Below are 10,702 nucleotides of genomic sequence, written 5' to 3'. Positions count from 1 at the left end.
TGTGGTAGGGCTGCAGACCCTGTGGATCCATGTGTCTGACCAAAGCAGACAAGAGTGTAACTCAGACTTTGCATATTTCAGTGAAATATTCATGAATCCAGGAGGGAATAACCTGGGGTGAACATCACTTTTTATGAATCTGAATATATTCTGTATCACTGTCAGCAACATGCAGGCGGCTCAGAAAATTCAGAAGAGGGCCTGTGCTTGTTGAGAAATGTCTCACTTCTTTGGCTCTAAGGACAATAATGATTGCATTTGCCCAGATTCTCATTGAATTAGCAGATTTCCAAAATTGGGCACTTAAGGACTTAAGTCCCTATTTACCCTATGTGGAAGCATGTGGCTTCCCAGGGAGGCTGAGAAATGCCAGCTCCCACTGGAGCTGGTGTGAGTGGAGGGTGCCCAACCTCCTGAGACATGAGGCAGGTTCTTACTTGGCTACTTAATACAGACTTAAGTGCTGAACATTAAACACACCTTCATTAGATGATGCTAGTCTCTATTTTTGAATTGATTCCTTTGAAGACCTATAGGTTAGGAGTGGGAGGGAAAATCGGTAATGGAGCAAAAATTACTGTGATTTAGAGATCAGATTGCATACAGCTAGAGCCATGCGTCAGGATAATGAGATTCAGTCTTGTTTGGTTACAAGCACTGGAGACAGAAGCAGAAAATGTGATCCACCAAGCCAGCTCTCAGGAAATGAGAAACAATAGAGTGAGGAAATCAAATTTCAAACTGCAGGGATATATTTATCAAGTTTTCCTTAGAATTTTTGCAGAGCTTGGTGGCATTCTCTGCGCAGATTTTTTTTCTGTATTTTTTCAGTCAGCCGACATATGGCTGGAGGATTAGATCACTGTAAAGCACTGTTGTTTGTGACCTATTTGTTAATGCGGGGCTGGGGTCAGCGAGAAGAGACAAATGTACTTGTCATTGTTCAGTGCTTTTCAAGTGCTGTTCCTGTTGTCACTCACACCGTGGCCAGACATTTGGAACAAACTCATTAGCTAATTAGTGGTGTGCTCAACCCCACGTGGCGGTAGTCGCTGTGTGGGCGATATTCACATTATGGCTGTGGAACAGGCCCTCCTGTGGCTTCCTGGCAGCCGCTCTTCGCTAGGTTAGTTGGGAGGGCAGTCGTGGCCGGGCAGAGCCCGGGAAAGCTGCGCCTGCCTTGTCTTTGCTGGGAGAGTCTCTTGCATACCAGCCATCGCACTGCAGCACTGCTCGTTATCCTCCTGCTCCTTGCCATGCAACAGCCCCTCTACTCCCACTCGCTGGAGTCGCTGCTGCCATCTGCTTTCTCCACGCAGACTGCTCTGCTGCCGGTGCAGCAACCGGGGAGGTGCCACGGCTATTGGCTTCTGATGCCAAACTCATTTTGCAAATAATGGCCTTGAACTCTGGCTCTGCCAACACAGCTGAAGTGGTGTGGGCTGGGAACAATTTGATAGAGTCGCTCGGGTCAACATCCAAGGTGTGGTACAGTCTGCTCGAAAGAGGGATGGGGCAGTGCTGGGATGGAAAGTTTTCTACATTATCTCCTGAGTTTAAAATCACAGGACAAATTGCAGTGACCTCCTGTTGCCTGTATGAAACAAGGGCCATAGATCCACTGCCATGTGTCCCCTCTCACTGTGGATGTCCTCAGGGGACCACCAGAAGGGATGGTCCCTTTGCAGCCTGGGCAAATCTCTGCTGGTGCAGCTGTATCAGCAGTACCTGACCAGTGTAGCAGGAACACTGCGATTTAAGGCATTAACATGGGTGTAATTAAAAAAAGTGTAATTTTACTTGGCTGGCTTGTTTTGCTTGCACTAAGTGGCTTGATCTGGTTGATAGAAAATACGGTTTTGTTGATACAGGGGTGCCAGCTGTAGGAGCCCTTTGCTGGGTTCGTTGATTTGTACATTTATGCTGTAAACAGAGACACCTGGGATGGAGCTGGGAAAGGAGAGGAATCCACCTCCTGCTTGGAAGAGTTGTCTGCCCAGACCTGGAAGGAAGGCAGGCAGGAGAGAAAGCAGCAGGAACAATCTTGTTCTTCCCATTTTATTTTAACCAAGAGCTTTCTTCTCATTCTTTAGAGCTGTCAGCACCTAATCATCAGGATTAATGAATGCACACAGAAACATTAGGTTTCCATCATTGCTGTTTTCTTCTAAAGAAGAAAAGAGGGAAGTATCCTTTCAGCTCCTGCTGATAGTGTCAGATGCATGCCGATCCTTTATTTTTTTTCACCCAGAATTTAATTCTGCCTAGCTCTCCTAGCTCAAGGTTAACAGCTAAGCCAGCATTGTAGCTAGCTGCAGAAGACTTTGCTTCCCAGCTACCAGATGGTATTCAAAGCATTTGAACTTGCAGCATTTCTAAACAAGTTGCTTTTAATGCAGCTTACTCGGTGTTTCACTGCAGTCCCCGTTCTTCTGTATTTAAACCTTGATCCGACTCCTATTGAGGTCAGCGGGAATTTTGCTACAGACTCCATGGGAGAAAGGGCTGGTCCGTAAGTTTGCAGCGCTCGGCCTGACCTTCCTTTCACTTGAAAAGCAATACCTTATAAACTGGATTTTGCTCTGAGTTTCCTTTGTTTTGGTATGCTTTAGTAAGGCAGGATTCCTCAAGAATTTGGGTTTTAAATGACCAGCAGCACTACCCGGAGCCAGCTGTAATACAAGCAGAGTCCTGCGAGCCAGCTTCTCCCCTGACCTGCACCAACCCGGACCGTCTCCCCAACGGCCACGTCCCGTTTCCTTGAATTGTCTCACGGTTTTACGATAGGAACAAATATATCCAGGGAGAACTACAATGAGACCACTAACCTCCTCCAACCTGCGATCCCGGACACAGGTTTAGTCATGATCCCCAGAGGGGAACGACGTGTGCTCCAACCCACCCAGACTGCCCGGCTCCTCGAGTTCATGCCTGCGTGTCTCCGCCGAGCTCCCCTTCTGATCACCAAGCGTGGCCACCAGAAAGCTCCCTCCCGCCATCCCGAAGCATCCCCTGATCCATAAATCCCGTTATTTTGTATCGGCAGTCTTTGGCGGGAGGGGGAAAAGGTGCAGTAACCGCATTGCCTGAAGCGATGGGAGCTGCTTCTGGGCCTGGTGACCCAGCCGGGGCCCTGTTTTTTTTTTGGGGGGGGGGAATCCCCTCTCCTGCCCTGATTTCCCCTTAGAGATGTGAGCGAGGAGGGGGCTCCCCTCGCGTTCCCAAGCGTTTTCCTCTCCTCAGACGCAGCAACAGGCCCGAGCAGGAGCCGGGCCCTCTCCTCAGACCCTGCCCGGCGGTCGATCCTGCCTTATCCCACGCCGCGGGGGGCGGTAGGCCTGGCTGTGAGGAGACCCGGCAGGGGCCCGCCATGTCCGGCGAAGACCTTAACCGGCGACGGGTGAGGTAGAGGAGGGCGGCGGGCACCGGCAGCGTTCCCCGGGCGGAGGCCGCCCTCGCCCCCGCGTCCCGCCCTTCGCTTCGCTTGCGCCGCGCCCGCGAGCGGGGACGCGCCTCGGGGGCGCGCGCGCGGCCGCCGGTTCCGCCTCCTCCCCCCCCCCCCCCTCCCTTCCCCGGCCGCCGCCATGTTGGATGGTGCGTGTGGGTGTCAAACCCAGCCAGAGGCGGCGGCGGCCGGGTACCGGGACATCCCCCTCCGCGTCTCCCGCGGTCCTTTCCCCGCTCCTCCCGCACCCTCCGCCAGGTCAGTCCGGGAACCGCGGGGTGCTCGGGTGCGGGAGGGGGAACGGACGGACGGACGGACGGACGGATGGTGGCGGCGGAAGAGCCTCCCTCCGCCTTTCCCCTCAGCGGCGGGGGTGCGGGGTGGGAGCGGGAAGGGGGCCCCCCGGGGCTCCGGGCCTTCCCGCGGGGAGGGAGCGGGGCCTCGCCGACCGGCTGCGAAGCGGGGAGGGTGGCTGATGGGTCGGGGCGGGGGGGCCCCGGGGACGGACGGACGGACAGACGGGCGGACGGCGGGGCAGCCCCGGCGGGGGACCGGGGTGGCCTTTGTTGTCTCCGTTGGGTGGGCAGCAACAGTTACTGCCCATCATGGCAGCCCGGCGGCGGGGCCGCGAGAGCAGGGAGCGCGCCTCCGGGACCCGCCGGGTCGGTGCTGCCGGGGGCGGGCGGGGAGGGAGGACGACGACGACGACGGACACAGACGATCGCCCCGGCCCTTCGCCTCTCGGGGTGCGGGCCGGCAGCTGCCCGAAGGGTTTTCACCGCCGGCTGAAAGTTTAGGCCTGGTTTCCCGTGCCGACCGAGTCCCTGGAAGCCACCTGGGCCCCGGGGCTGCGGGGGATGGCGGCAGCCTGGCCCGGCGGGAGGGGGGGGGGGCTCCCCGGCGGCGGGTCCGTGGCGGGGGCGTTTGGTTCGCGGTGTCCGTCACCTCGGCTCTGCGTTGTGAGCCTTAATTGTGGCGGTGTGGGATTTATTTTATTTTTTGGGGGGGTCATGCAGTCGGTTTGGAAGACGTGTAGTAGTGCCTTTAATTAATTTTTTTTAAAGGTTTATTTTTTCATATATATTGTTTTTCAATCTTTACCTGCAGTACCTTTGGTGCTACAGATTGGGCCTGGGTAGTCAGTGTGCTGCGTTATATGAAGCATTATTGTTGTGGTGAAGTGTATTGAAACAAGAATTATCGCAGGCTACCCACAATGGAAGTTTCCTATTTTAAAGCCGTAAGGCATATTGATAACGTTTGGTCTCAGTTTTATTTGGCCAAGAGGTATGTAATGCTTCCCCCCTCCCCCCCTCTTAAGTATTGGTATCATCACTGATCTGATAAGCTAAGTTATATTTAAAATTGGACATGTTTCTTAATCTACAAAGAAAATATCCCAAACTATACACACAGGCATACATTTTCAACAGGAGGCCTAAAATACTCATTCAGGTTGTTAAGGTGTGTTGTGGATCTTATGGACTGTAGAGGCTGACTTTAGGAGTTCAAAATGCAAATCAGGCCACAAGATGAAGTTTTATTATTCTCTCCACTTAAATACATGTTTTATGGTAATGTGGAACTCTTGCATAATTCCAGTGTGTTGCTGTGTTTTGTGTGAGACAAGGTCATAGAAAATTGGATTGTTAGGATGTAAAATATGGGATGTTAGAATGATTTTTGATTAAAAATACAAATATATTGTAATGGTATCTTTAGCAAAATACAGCCTATTTAGGAAGTACTTCTAAATATGTTTGTCTTGGCTGATTCTCAGATACATTATTTTTTAACAAACTTGTATATAGTGTTTTATTGTGAAGAATCAAAACTTCTGATAAATTTTATTTTATTAACTTGAAGTAATGGTAAACTAGCTAGCTAGAATTTCAAAGATTATCTTCCATATATTAAATATTTAACTATGTTATAAAAAATTATCAAGTACAAATTAACCATGAGTATGCATTCCTGAAGATGAATTCTGATAAGGCTAAATTGACTGCAAGTTATACTTCAGGAAGTTTGACTTACGCATGCTGATTGTAACTTCCTTGATGCCATAAAGTAACTATGCGACATCATTCCAGCATGACTACGGTTCTCCTACGCGGTAGCTTGACTTTTACATGTACTGACAAATGAAAATTAATATTTACCTTGCAGAAACAAAATATAATGAGATACTAACAGGATGGACCTCTCTCTTTAGAAAAAACAATTGACCTGTTCCCTAGGTCGAGCTAAGTAGTGTTGGATAATATTTGGGCAAGAAAAGTCCTATCTGCGAGTTACTTGGTGGTCCTGTCCTAATAGGAGAAGAGATATCTGAGACCTGGCTGTTGAGTAGCCTCGATGGTAATGTTCATGTTGTTTTTCACGTCCATTATTCCTACAGTCATTTTTAATGAATAGTTGACAAACATCTGATGTCCAGTGCAAGCAGTGCTGTATAATGCAATGAGCATAAATGAATTCAGCTTGTACTGACCGCATCATTATTTACATAACTGGTTAATCATGCTAATTTTGTTCCAGCTGTCAGCCGTTTGATTGCTTTAAAACTTGGAGCTTTTAAGAAGCCTCAAATCTTGGGTCACTGCTGTGAAATGCCAAAGGCCTAATTTGTTACTTCATAAAAATGCTGATACTTTTTCTTGATACAGAAATTGGTGTGTTGTTTTTGTGGTGGTTTTTTGTTGTTTGTTTGGTTGGTTTTTTCCGGAGAGAAATCATTAAATGATAATCTGTTTTAGGAGAAATATATTACAGAGTAGTTATGATATTCATGATCTTGTGTTTCTTAGGTCTCGTATGTAGGATGGGGTAATGGCTACTGGGTTTGCCTGGTCTAGAAGAATATAAGTTACTCTAAAATCTTTATTTAATGACTGGTACTCAGATAGCAACTTTCCAGTCTTTCACTGCCATATTTGCAAAGTGCTAAATTGTCTCTTGGGATCTTGCTAATAGAAAATGAAAGGTGCCTGGTTTGTATGAATGTCTGTAATGTTCTTTTTCCACTTTGCCTTGCTCTGATCTGTGCAGGGAAAGTATCGAAATGTACTAGCATCCTGCTGTCTAAGTGCTTCAAAGAACAGCAGGTTTTTTTGTGTATTTCAGTAGCCTGGCTGCTCATTAAGAAGGCATGAGACACCGTGGAGAACAACATGTGTGCTGTCCTCTAGAATAAAACCTGCTAGGTCTAACTGTAGGTCTGCTAGCATTGGTATACTTCAGTTTGGTTACATACTGGTATGTGCTGAATAGCAGACCATAACAAGTCCCAGAATTGATCAGTTTAGGTGGCTGTTACAGAATTACTTTCCTGTTCTGTGCGAGGGGGGAAGTTAGAATGTTTGTATGTCAGAATAAGTGAATTCGGAGACTGTAAGCTTCAGCATGAATCTAGGAACTAGGTGGTTGTTGCAGCTGAGCCTGTCGGTGAGTGGTGCAGGAGGTAGAAAGCTACAGAAAAGCTGGTATTGCTTATTTATCATTTTGCAAATAACATTTTGTCTTTGGTTTTCAAATTTGGAATTTGGTTGATTTTATGACAATGCTCCAAACTATTGATAAAAGCCAAAATAGTTGGATCAAACAGTTCGAAGGTGTGTTTTTTAGGTAACTAACTAGAGGTTTTAGGCAGTTTTTAAGGAGAGAGTAGCTTAAACTACTGAGATTGAGTTCCTTCAAACTGTAGTATATATGTTCAGAGTTACCACAAGAAGTGAAATGCGTGTAAGTATCTGATAGTGGAGTTTGTATGAATGATTACACTAATGAGAAAATTAGTATAGAAGTCTTGTGTGTTTTCTAGTTGCAATGTCACTGGCAACCGGAGATGTTTACCAGAATTTGGTTTGTAATTCGCTATTGTGCATTTTTATATGGAAATACTACTTTGAATCACTATGCTTAGTGAAATGCTTTTCTTCTGTATAGATAATTTTTAGCTCAATTCTTTTGGTATTGTTACAGAAATTGAGCTTAAAAATTGATCTCGGAACCAATGCCCTGTACTGCCTTAGTTGTTAATAGTGTATATATCTCTTTTCATGTCACCCAGGGCTGTTAACATAAATGCCTCTAACTAGTGCCTTGAGCTTGCACTGAAGGTCAGACTTGGTCTATTCACACGGCCTATGCCTTGGCTTGCACACTGACTTGAAAAAGCCAGCTCTTTCCAGGTGGGGAAACATGAGTACGGAGCAGGGGAGAGCTCAGGCACGAACAGGTCCCCACTGGCAGCCTGAGTGCAGCTGGCTCTAGCAATATGACTGGGTAAAACCAGTCCCAGCCCAGAGCTGGATACATCTCTGCCTTGGAGGCTCCCCTTATCTAAGTTTTATGGTCGAGGTGGCTGGGTAAAGTTTTAAAGAATCCCAAACACCATATGTTTTGTTGTCCTGATGCATACAATTTATTTTCAAGTAATAATTCTCCTTCCATTGTTAGGAGTACAGCTCCCTGAGCTGCCTAAAGTAATTAGTTGAAATTTTTGCATGTGACCTCTGCAGTTTTCTTCCACGTTGTCAACTGTTCCTGTCTTTCCTCCAAGTGCTGTTTTATTAATGTTGTCTACAGTTGCTGAGTTTTCTGTCATGTAACTGTATAATAAATAGTAAATGTACAAGGCACAAGAAGTAGAATAGTTCTAGAGGGTGACCGGGGCAGGAGAACACTTGCATGCATTCTGCTTCTGTAGACATGGTACAAACCTGTCGTTTAGTCTTCTATCTCCTCCTACTTTCTTGCCCTCGTAATTACCTTGTACTTTGCACATGTATACAGCTGGTTTAGTGCTTATTTGAATAGCAGTCCCGGTTCCTCTCTCCAGTTGTATCATATACCTGTTTCCTATGGCATGGGTTTGATCACCTTTAGACCCAACGTTTTGGTGGATGTTCTTTTTCAACGGAAATTTCTGTTCTTATCCCTTACAGTAAAATATTAATCAGTGAATCATTTGCTCTCATATGCTTATAGTGCAGCACTCAATGAACAATACTTTTACAAATTAAGTAATAATTTTTTTTGAAAGTTCAAAGCTGCTTGTTAGTTTAAAAACATGCCAGACACCTTACCTAGAGATGTTTTATGTCCATCCTTCAAGATAGAAATCAGAAGACTTGCTTGCCTTGTTTGTTTTTTCAGTGTAGCAGTAGTTATGGTCAATTTTTGGGCCTGTCCTTCTAGAAGTGACTACTTAAAGATAGAGGGTGGAGTCTGGGGGTCATGGCTAAAGTGCCACATCTGTTTCTCTAGAGAAATTAAACAGCCAGACATTGTTTTAATCTCCCTGCAGTATAACCTTATATAGAATCTTTCCTGCAGTTCTGAAGATGTCACTTACATAATGTAATGTCTACTACTATCAAACTAGTAGTTTTCATTACTTAAAAGTAGAAACTCAAGCAGAGAGAGCTCTGTACTTCTGTTCCTTGGGTCTGTTCTCTTTGGTTGAGTTTTGCCACTGAGAAATGCTACAATATATGTTGTACTCATGCTAGTTAAAAATGTCAGCATGGGCGACAAAGGTGCTAATGATGTTAGGGATGTTCTTTTACATTTTTTTCTTTACTTGCTTTGAAATCACATTAATTTTTAGACTTAATATCAGTTTAGTAGTTTCTGAACCTTTACAAGGGCAATGGTCTTTTCATAGCTTTGCTAGAACAAAGACATTTTAAGAATCTTAATAGAGAATCGTATAATCTTATTACAACTGCTCCTGACTGTTTAAATCACTTCCTTGTACTTAAATAACAATCTGTCACCAGCTATTTCTTGATTGTAGTTTTTGTCAGATGCAATTTATCCCCCTCCGTGTTTTTGTTACCATTTTTTTTTTCCTGATTGTGCAACCCTTAGGTTGGCAAGCAATTTCTTTCTCAAACAGTTCTTCTGACTTCATTGGGACTAATCGCATGAGTAATGGCGCACTGGTATAAGGGTTGTACAGTTCACAAATAAGACCTCTGTTTGTAGGACCTGGTGGACAAACCCCACTAAAATAACTGATATATACAGTCCTAATATTGCTTAGGGAAAGGCAAACCAAAGTATTTTTAAAGGTAACTTCCTCCCCTGAGATGCAGGCATGAAAGACTCCCTCGAACGTGTTTCCTTGCAGGTAGGGAATCTGTTCTCAAGTGGCTACTTTTGTGTTGCTAACTGGGTGAACAGGCCCCAAGTAACATTTTAGTTTTGTCATTCTCATGATTTTTATTTATTTTTTTCTTTTACTAGTGAGGATTTCTTCAGCCAAATCTGTTCACCCAATTGCTGCTGCAGCTGTCTTTCTACTGACTTTCAGCAGTGTTTGGACAGGGACGAAGCTTGTGACAACAGCAGTAAGGCATAGGTGTTTGATCTAATGCTATGAAATCAGCCAAAATTTAAGATCATTAATTAATCCTTACCCTTCAGTTCTAAATAGAACTATTTTAACACGCCTGCCTGTTCTCTGATGAATGGTCAAGCAGAATGTACTGTCATGTGGTATATGTAAAGGAAAGCTCTTCAATTATTATTTTAAAAACAGAACTTTAATGTTTTTAATTATTCAGTTAGCTAATTAATCAGTGAAACACCCTACCATTTTGTGACATTGCTGGAATGTGACTAGTAATGTCTGTTTAAAGAGAGATCTGAATCGTGCATTACCAGCAGTATTCAGATCCGGGGAAGACCTGGTGAATCTTTAAAATCCCTCTGCCCAGGTATTTCACCATTTGATAAAAACCTCTTTCTATAGTGACCATTTGAAAGCGTAAGGCTTGCATCTGTTCTGTTATCTAATGAAATATTTGCCTTCTGAGCCCATACTGGCTTATTGCATGGTTTTACGATTGCTTCTTATAATACTATGCTTCTTGCAGTGATTGTTTGTTTTTTTGTTTTTTTTTTTTTAATTTTTTTTTAAGGGCTTGGAATGCTTATTACTGATGAGGAGTGCTACTATGTTTTTGCTGCTGTTGTTGAGCAGAGTTCATTAAATTAAGCTTTGTCTACCAGTTTAGGAGAATGTTTTCTCAAAGTAAAGATAATGCCTCTGTTGGAATTTTTTTAGATAAATAGCATAGGTGACACCGAGTACTTTTCTTAGAAGTGTGCAAATGCAGATCAGAAATCAGTATTTAGTATTTTAATTGTAGTTTTTGAGACTCTCTACCACTTTCTATGTATATTTTTAAAGCAGAAATTTCTACATGCTACTCAGAAGAACAGGAAGACTGTCATTGCACCAGA

The 10,702-nt window shown here is 44.7% G+C and overlaps 1 protein-coding gene across 7 annotated transcripts in view; it reads left to right on the top strand.

The window, feature by feature from the left end:
* The first annotated feature begins 3,567 nt into the window (after window positions 1-3,567).
* Window positions 3,568-10,702, top strand: part of EPN2 (epsin 2) — a 47,008-nt gene continuing 39,873 nt past the window's right edge. For 4 of the 7 annotated variants that reach the window (XM_075058819.1, XM_075058818.1, XM_075058814.1 and 1 more), the window contains exon 1: window positions 3,568-3,703. The gene's annotated coding sequence lies outside the window, so the exon portion shown is untranslated. Of the gene's footprint in view, window positions 3,704-4,422; window positions 4,733-5,788; window positions 5,807-9,700; window positions 9,805-10,702 lie in introns of those variants that run through there. The other 3 variants (XM_075058815.1, XM_075058817.1, XM_075058816.1) reach the window with 3 other exon arrangements.

This window comes from Buteo buteo, chromosome 27 (assembly GCF_964188355.1).
Source record: "Buteo buteo chromosome 27, bButBut1.hap1.1, whole genome shotgun sequence".
Classification (NCBI taxonomy): domain Eukaryota; kingdom Metazoa; phylum Chordata; class Aves; order Accipitriformes; family Accipitridae; genus Buteo; species Buteo buteo.
This window is presented reverse-complemented; position numbering and strand designations above follow the sequence as displayed.